Below are 10403 nucleotides of genomic sequence, written 5' to 3' on the forward strand. Positions count from 1 at the left end.
CGGAGATTTTAAAAAGGAGAATAATCTACTGGTACGTTGGTGCATCCTATCTGGTTTACCCTCGCCCTCTAAGATAGCATTTCTCATAAGTTTTCTTCTAATTTCAAAGTTGTATTTCTTGAGCAATTTAAGCCCAAATTTAGTGATTCAAAGGTCTCTCTTGCATGATTTTTTGTGGCAATTGTCGTGGTTTATTCGGAATTGATTGAATACTAATCGTTTTAGGTAAACTAAACCATTTTGTTGCTGCCATTGTTGAGTTTTGAGCTATGATTTTTAGAGAATTTTGAGACTTGATTTTCTGGGCATTTTAGGTTTGAATCTAGCAGTTCAAGAGGCTAATCTGTGTGGTTTTTTGGGGAGAACACATTCACATCATTGGAATTCACATTTGAAGTTTTGTTTGAGATAATTTTGCTGATTTAGTTACTATTTTGTCCCATTTTTGGAGTTGACTTTAAGTGAATTTTGCAAAATTGTTTCTTGGCTAATTTAGGTCCATTTTTGGTGATTTAAGAGCCCATATTATGGTGTTTTCAACAAGGAATGTTGTGGTGTGATTAGTGTCATCTGTCGATATTTTGTTCTAGTAAATTTGTTGTTCAAAGCTGCTATCCCTTAATGTGCTTAGCTTAAAATTTGGAATTCTTGTTGCATGATCGTTTCTTGATGTTTCTCGACCCCGTCTTGTGATTTATATGGTTACATGAAATAGGGGTACTTCTTAGGACCATTCTTTGGGGTCAATTCCACAATTATGGATCGGGTCCCATAATTCTCGATTTTGACTTCAAAATTGGTCCACCTTCGAATTCAATAATTTTAATGTTAAAACAACCGTGTTAACATTATGATTCAATTATTGATAGCGTGGAAGCATTACGAGACCATTCGAAAGGAAAAATCTCTAATTCATTGAGTTAGAGTATATGCGGTCGGCCTACAAATAAGCTACGGTTTCCCCCTCTTTAGACTGAGTATGTTTAGGAATTTGTATGTTGATTTGTATATGTTTGGGGTTTTTTGGGTGTCGAGCATGATAAATTCCTAGAATTCATGTTGTAGGCTCTATTTTCGGGAAAGTCAGGCTAGTTGATCATTTGTACCTTGTGGCATGTCTCTTGTAAAGTGTTGATCATTCGTACCTTGTGGTATGTCTTTGTGTTTAGTTTATATCCTTGGAAGCATGTTTGTTCTTAGTCTAGGCTTAGACTAGTATTACTTTAGACTTTCTTAATTTTGATGTTTGCAGGCTTTAGAACTTCTTTAACATTGTTTTGGATAGCTTATCTCCCTGTAGATTGATATAGCAGACTTGAGTCATATAGTCTTAGCCTAATCTAGGTATTAACATAGCTATGGAACCTTATCTCCATAATATCCTACCATTCTATCGGTTTTGTATCTCCTAGTTCTTGGTTCTAAAAGTCTATTTATCGATCTTGGTTGGAGGTGGATCGGGCTGGAGTGATTTATTAATGGAACTCGGATTGGGGGTACTCCCCGTGACACTTGGTTGACTGTTGATCCTAGATCTGAATGAATTACCTCTATTTATGGTTCAAGTCCCCAATTCACTCCACCGAGCACAGCTCAAGTCCTTGCCATATTATTATTGCCTCAGTTCAAGTCCCTAACCTTAATTAGCCATGGTTTGAGTCTACCGCCACTATCAGCCTTGGTTCAATTCCATAGCTACTTACTAGCCTTGGTTCAAGTCCATAACTACTTTTACCTCAGTTCAAGTCCTTGTTCTCTTCTGCATGTGACTCAAGTCCATGATTATCCACACTTTGGTTTAATTCCTTTGTTATTATCAAATATTGGTTCAAGTCCTTAACTATGTCAGCTTTGGTTAAACCTTCAAGCTTATAGAATGGTTTGGTTCAATTCCGCGGGAAGTTGTACATTATATGAACTTCATCGGGCTCTCTCATTCTACTTCAACTATATTTGCTCCTTCGGGCTTATGCGAGTCCATTTAGGTTGTTACTTTTAGACTTATGCATGAGCGTACCCATCAGGTTTATATGAGTTTGGCAGATTTAATTAGTTTCTCTCCTTCTCCTGGTGTATTAAGTACGCTCGTGTACATACCTACCTTGAGTTCTTATTTCTATCTTTGGTTGTGGTTAGTTCTTGCATTTCATTTTACTTTTTCTTATCCTGCTCAGTTGTCCTATGATGCTGATATCTGTTGGTTGATACTCATACTACACTCTGCATCTGTTTTCATGATGCACATCTTAGTACTAGCTATCATCGTTGATTTCGATCCATCTACAGTCGTGACCAAAAATGAGGGTGAGCACGCAACATTCTGGATATATATATATATATATATATATATATATTGTGTGTCTTTTTCTCTTTGAGAAAATCTTATTTCTTTGGTCCATTTTTGGGACTTGTACTCATTTTGTAGTAACTTTGTACATTTGACTTCCAAGTTTTGGGAGAATTTTTTTGGTTTGTATATATTTTGATTTGCTTCTGCCGTTCATTTTTGTTCCTTTTCTTTAATTACTATTTTTAGTTTAAATTGCTGGTCTTCTACCTTGACATCCCATTACTAACAGTTCTGGTATATGGGTCGGCTTGCCTACTGAGGAGTCTTAGTAGACACCATCATGACCAGAGAAATTGGGTCATGACAGCATGTTAGGCTGACTGAGAAATATAAGAAAAAGTAGAATGGAATGCAAGAAACTAACCACAACCAAAGACAGAAAAAAGAACTCAAGGTAGGTATTTACACGAGCGTACTCAACACACAAAGAGAGAGAGAGAGAGAGAAACTAGCTGAATCCATCGGGCTTCCATAAACCCGAAGGGTACACTTGTGCACAAGTATAAAAGTAACAACCTAAACAGACTCCCATAAGCCTCACAAGAGAAAAAAAATAGTTGAAGTAAAACGAGAGAATCTGATAAAGTTCCACTAATGCCACAACTTCTGGAAGACTTGAACCTAACCATTCTGTAAGCTTGAAACTTTAACCAAGGCTAAACATAGTTGAGGACTTGAACCGAAGAAACATAGGAGGGTCATGGACTTGAACCGAGATTTGATAGCAACCAAGGAGTTGAACAAAGGTGTGGATAATTATGGACTTGAACCACGTGCAAAAGAGACCAAGGACTTGAACTGAGGTAATAGTAACTATAGAGTTGAACCAAGGCTAAGAAGTAGCTATGGACTTGAACCAAGGCTGATAGTGGCAGTGGACTTGAACCACAACTAGGTAAAGCCAGAGACTTGAACCGAGGAAATAATACCAAGGGAACGACTTGAACCGCTCCCGATGGAGTAAATTGAGGACTTGGACCAGGAACAGAGGCGAATTGGTCAGAATTAGGATCACTGGACAACCGAACATCATGGGAGTACCCTTAATCCGAGAACCATCAATAAGTCACTCCAGCCTGAACCATATCCAACTAGAATCGACGATTAGACCTTTGGAACCATAAACCAAGTGATACAAAATTGACATAATGGTAGAATAATATGGAGATAAGGTTCCAAAGTTGTGTTACTGTCTATTTAAGTCTCAGACTATCAGACTCAAGTTTACTATATTAGTCTATAGGGAGCTAAGCCATCCAAAATAAGTTCCAAGACATGACGGTACCAAAATTATGCAAGTCAAAAGCAACACTAGTCTAAGCCTAGACTAAGGCCAAACATGCTTCCAAAGACATAAATCGAACACACAATACATGTCACGCAATACAGATGATTAACACATAACAAGAAACATGCTCAACTAGCCTGAAAATAGAGGCTATGACATGGATTCTAGGAATATAGAATGCTCGACATCCAAACACCCTCCAAAACATACAAATTAGTATAAAAATGCCTAAGCAAGAGAGGGAAACCGTAGTCTACCTGTACGCCGACTGCGCGCTCCAATTCAAGAAATCGGAGCTTTTCCCTTCTGAATGGCCTTGAAATGATGTCATGCTATCAACAATAGAATCAAAATGTCAATATGATCGTTATGATATTAAAATTGTCGAATTCAGAGATTACCTAATTTTGGAGTCAAAATTGGGAATTATGGGACTCAATCTGTAATTTATAAAAGTAACTCCTAGAACAGGTTCTAAATGCTACCCCAAGCTTGTGTTCGTAAAAAGAACACAATTCACTATGCTAAACATCCACTACACCAACATGCATCTACATCCTCTATTTAGCTCAAAGAAAGAAAGGGAAATAGGAAAACAAAGGAAATCACCTCCAATGAAGATTTTACACTTAATTCTAAACACACCACTTGATTCCCCTTGAAAATCCCCGTACTTTAGCCCTTGGAATCATCCAAGTTGCCTCAATATTGAGGGAGAAAATGTATTTTGAACTTTGACAATATAACTAAAAGCTTGAACTTAAAAACAGGCCTCAGGTATCGCAAAAGCAACCCCGATGATCGCTTAAGAGACCACCACAAAGAGGCGGGTATCACTTTTATGACACCAGGTTTCTTTAGAGACAATCGCTTTGGAAACCATGAGTTACTTTAGTTATGACATCAGACTCAGCTGGTGCAAAATGGACTTTGGCATGTCCAAGTCTCTAATGGGGTACTCAAGATTCATTCAAAAACCTGTGTGCGCAAATGAGATATGATACCCCACCAAATTTAATTCTCTAGAGTCAATGGCATATTTAAAATTCCCATATGAGATAATTCTAGCGAAAAATGGGTCCCATACCCAAGGGTCATTTTTAGCCAAATTCCACAACGGGCCTTGAAATTAGACTAAAAGCCTCAGAAAACAAATGAGGATTATTCTAGACCAAACTCAAAATTCTGGAAGTAACTGAATAGATGGAATTTTCATCTGAGCACATTTTTCCAAGAATGTTGACCAAAGTCAATCATAGGCAAAAATTTAAAGGTAAAAGCACCAAATGGCTCCATACTCATATCGATTGCCTCAATACTCAAGATAACCATGCTACTAGCCTAATTTGTCCATTTTGAAGTTGAAGGAATAGTGAGAATTTCGTTCTGAGATATTTTACCTAAAGTAATGACCAAAATCACTTTTTCAAGTTATAAAAACTTCAAAATAGGGAAATGGACCTAAAATCCAAACAAGCGACCAGACGACCAAACAGTCAGTTCCAACAAGTCATAAATGACTTGGGGTCACTATCAGAATTATCTAAATGATGAAATGAATGCTTTAATTCAAAAATGACCTGAGGGTCATTACATGTACCCCTACATAGAACTGATTATTTGTATCCTATTTTCCTTATTATGTATCCTCATTCAATTTATTGATAAAGTTTGTATAAATATGAGTTTTGGACCATTGGGGAATTTCAAATGACGTTATACATCCTTCAAATCATTAGGCCTAATCTTGGCATAAAAGGGTCACATATTTGTTTAGGTTGTGCAATAATTATTTATTTATTATATGCTATAACCATTTTTTAAAATGTGTTGCTTCATTTGGAGACATACTAGTCCACTCTTTTTTGAAATTTTTCTTGAGCCTCATAGGCACAAATATCAAGTCACTATCAAAATTTCCTCCAAACACTCATCGAGCCTTAAGTTTCCAACAAAATTCGAACTTCATTTAAATCTCAAGTCTTGCTCTCTCTCATCTCAAAAGGGTTGATTTTCATTCAAAAAGAAATTCAAGTTATTCAAACTAGGTAGGGCCTGAATTTTCTTCCGTGGGGTACATAGGCAACATTTAAGGCCTAATTCCTATCTTTACAAGAAAATACAAATTTCACACCACTAAATATCGAGATACAACCGTGAAAATGCAAGAAAACCTTAGCTCAACATAAGTAAACCTTCTCAATTCACATAGCTCAAACCGAATAGAAAATATCCTATTTGTTTAGTCATTTTCCTATACCCACGGGCTAGTTTATCTTCAAATAAAACAACTTTTGTACGTTTGCTGCTCTGTGTGTGATATCTTGTATTATTTATCATCTATAGAGACTAACATATTTATCTTTTGAGTTATTATTGTTTACAGGTAATTTAAATTGATTTGTGTTGAGAAAATAGTTGAACATCCTTACGTCACTAGGTCTAAATATCCCAAAGATTCCTTTCGTAACCAAAGCTTATCGAAGAGAAAAGTAAACAAATTTGAAGATAGTGAGGACATTGATTTGGCAGAAATTATTGTGATGGACCCTCAATACTGAGTCTTATGCAACTCGACCATCAATAAATTACTGAGATAAGGTTCAAATTGCATAAGACTCGGTATTTGGAAAATTTGGATATTGCCGCCAATACTCCCACTTTGAGCGATAGAAGACCCTCACTCCATTTCCTTGCTCTGAATCCAACATTCGAATATTTTCCAGACAACTCATCCATCATTCCAGTACGAAAACCTCCCACTATCGACTTAATTGTTCTAACTCCATATCATGCTAGCTCCTCATACCAAACACCACCTCCTCCTCATAATTCAAATATCGATAATTTCCAAATGTTCTCCATTGTATACCAAATCCCTACTCAAAACACCCAGAACCCACATGCCACTCATCTCATGCCTCTAAAAAATATTTTTCATGTCCCATTCCTCGCAGAACCATATCCGTCCTACCCCATAGATATTGAACCCGACCACTATAAGGAGAAGGAGAAGGAGTGGAGGGCCAAAGAATAAATGACAAAGAAAAGCATGGGGGAACAAATTGGAAAAGTTATGAAAGAATTTCACTGTATCCCAGACTCTACAGGGTTCAACTATGAAGATTTATGCATTCATCTAGATTTGGACCTCCTAAAAGGATTTAAAGTACCAAAGTTTGATTCTTTTTATAGAACCGAAAATCCCTTGGCTCATTTGAGAGAATATTATGACCAACTCGTGAGAGTTGGAAAAAATGAAGCTTTGTTGATTGGCTCTTTAGTCAAAGTTTGAGAGGAGAAGCCTTAGAATGGTTTATATCACAAGAAATAAAACAAAGGCAGAATTGGAAGGTACTCACAAAGGATTTTATCGAACAATTTGCCTATAACGTGGAACTTGTCCCTAATCGCTACTATTTGGAGAATATCAAATAAAAGTCCACTATAAACTATCGATAATATGCTTTTCATTGGATAAAGGAGGCTGCAAGAGTTCAACCTCCTATGATCGAACGTGAGATCACCGAAATATTTATTCAAAATTAAAAGTCTGAATACTATGAAAGAATGTTGTGTATGATGGGAAAAAAATTTATTGAGGTCGTCAAGGTGGGATATTCTTTGGAGGATGTCTTTAATATTGGAAAAATCACAAACCTTACCGCATTACTTGCTAATGACAAGATCATCGAAATTAGTGATATGAAAGTGTCAGGAAAGAAAGAAGAAGATGAGTTTGTTTTCAAAACTAATTGTATATACTCAACCCCACAAAGGAAATGTTGAAGCTACCATGCCAATTAGGAAAAATTCTCTCGTTCGAGTTTCAGCAAGCCTTCCAAAGTATTTACACCACTGAAGGAATCTCAAACTCATCTTTATAAGAGGTTGAAAGCAGATGGTATGCTTTATCCTTTAAAAGGAAGAACAAATAACCCTTTGGGTAAATTTTACAGGACTGACCATAGATGTGTTTATCATTCAAGAGCAATTGGACACGATACAGAGAATTATTCAACCCTCAAACAGAAAATTCAAGCATGATCAACAAAAATTTAATCAATATTGAGAAAGTTGTTACACCCCGCACTTTTAAATCGTGAAACATGTTCCTAACCTTCTTGAAAGTGTCCATGAGACCCCTACTGTCCACACACATTAAACAACCCTAAGAAAAAAAGAATGCAATACCCCACACTAGAGAAGGTTGGAAATAGAGTTATAAGAATCCGAAAGGAATTGGAGGCCAAGTAATGAGTCGTAGGACTCGATTTACCTAAGATACTTGAGGATATACCAAGCTTACGTAACACAGATTACATAGGTTCTTGAGATAAGACGAGATTACAAACCTATGAGGAAGAGAAACAAAAAGACATATGGCAGCCTAGGAAGGTGACACGCGGCAGTACCTCAAGAAGGAAAGTGACCCACCTACTTGGGTTCAAGTAGGTGACCCACCTACTTGGGGTAGGTGGGCCCCACTTCCATGTGGCAGCTCCTAATTGGCAGAATATATGTGGTGGCCCAATAGAGGCTGGACACATGTCACCCTTAGGGGATGACACATGTCACCTCCTAAGGACACCTATATATATGTATATTGTGACTAAGAGGCTGATTCTTATCTCAAATTTCAGCTAAAACTAAGAACAAAAAAACCCTACCTTAGAGAGAAAAGAGTGACGGCCTAGGAGGAAAACTAAGGTACATCCCAATTTTGTTCTGTAAATTAATTATCTAGCATATACCACGATGATATGTAGGTATTATTAGTATAAAATCATGGTTTGGTGCAGTAAAAATTGGATAGCAAGAAGCCACGGCATTTAAATCGCGTAGAGAAGTTCCGAGGCGAGTTTTGGCGAGTTTTAGCTAATTTTGGGTAAGGTAAGGTTTTTCCTTTCAATTTGGACTTTATGGGGTTGTTATGAAGTGTATTATACACATTTTACATGGCTATAAGTATAAAAAGGGTCCATGGAAAAGCTCGACGTTAGAAATAATCTAAATTTAAGTCCTCATAGCTAAATTAAAATCGAATAGTGCATTATGCTTGTGGTGTGTGGCTGTTGGTCGTGTGGTGGTGTGTTCAGGTGATGGAACATTATTTAAATAGGGCGTGGGAGCTGAAGGTTTCAGCCACATGACCCTCCATCTCGTATGGTTAAAGGTTTTACGAAAAAGAGACTAAAAACTCTATTTTGATATCGTAGTTTTGAACGAGTTATTTAGGGCTATATTTTGTAATATTGAGGCGAGTTCATTGTATATATGCTGGTTGTTGTTGTTAGTGTGGTTTTTGACAATGTGGCCGAGTTGGAATCTCGGGGATGTTGAAGTTATAGAGGAGATGCTACCCAAATTCTGTTAACTTCTAGCTAACTAATAGACTAGTCGGGACTAGTTGAGAAAGGCAAATAAGGATTTGGTTCCTATGAGTGGTTGGTGATAGAATTACAAGTTGGACAGTCGAAGACTACTAACATTAGTGTCACTTTTATGTTAAATAGTTTAAAAGAATAACGGAGTGAGCTTGAACGCGATTAACCCGTAACAGGTATGTGAAGCTTTCTCTTGGCATGTTTTTGAAATAAGTATGTAAAGCTTATCTGTTCTCTTCTTTTGGCATGTCTTATATGTAGGCTATGTATGGTGTAAGCTTTGGGGCAATTTCATTCTTAGGTTCCGAATGTGACTTCAGGACTCTTGATCACTTCTGGATGTTAAGACTCTTAAAGTAGTTAAACTCCTATTTCTCGAGTCTTCTCTGTGACTGTATAGTGATTGATTAGACAAAGCCCTTCTTTTTTTAAAGGCTCTGAGATAACTAATGCTCAGACTTCTATAAGATATTTCACACTGGTATATGTCTAAGATTTTCAAAACTCCTTTTTACCTAGTCCTTAGTGACATTTAGAGGGTATACGTTCGATACTTCCTACCCTTATCGCCAAGTAATGGTTCACTTGATGAATTTATTGAGTCTCAAATGATAATTTAAATTGTGTTTTGTTTACCACTACTCTACTCATGTATACTGTAACACTTCTTCTCCGAGTCCCGGGCCAGTTATTAGATTCGTGCTCAATTCTACTGTATTGTTCATCGTGCCCTTACTAGAGGGTCGGGGTACGTATATATATATATGTGATGATGTGTTTTAATAAGGAGGTGATGGTTCTATGGATATGATTCACCAAATCCCTAATAGGTCCGGCTATATTATAAAATTTGAGCATGCATCATTTTACTTCCCTAGGTACAAGTTTCTGATTTAATATTTTATCCCCTGCCTCTCTATTTCAGGTATGCATCCAGTCGTATTATGTTATGGTTTACATTCTCAGTACATATGTCATACTGACCCCCTTTCTTCGGGGGGATATGTTTCATGCCCGCAGGTATAGGTATAGGTTTTGGGAGTCTGCCAGCCTAGGATTCTGCTAAGCCAATTTGGAAGAAGCTCCATTAGATCAAAGCCTAGTTTTGGTGCTGAACCTTGATGTACATATTACTTTCGGTTGTATAGAGGTACGGCGGGGGCCTTGTCCCTCCATATGTTAGTTTCACTACTCTTAGAGGTCTATAGATATGTATATGTGGGTTGTATGTGTAAGTTTTGATCAACTGGGTCTACATGAAGTTTTGTAAAGGTTTATATGTATGGCAGCCTTATCGGATTACATGCCCTTTCATGTTATGATGAAAGAAGCTATATGTGTATGAAAATGTTATACCCCATTGGGGTTCTAATTTGAC

This window comes from Solanum dulcamara, chromosome 10 (genome assembly GCF_947179165.1).
Source record: "Solanum dulcamara chromosome 10, daSolDulc1.2, whole genome shotgun sequence".
In the NCBI taxonomy this organism is placed as follows: domain Eukaryota; kingdom Viridiplantae; phylum Streptophyta; class Magnoliopsida; order Solanales; family Solanaceae; genus Solanum; species Solanum dulcamara.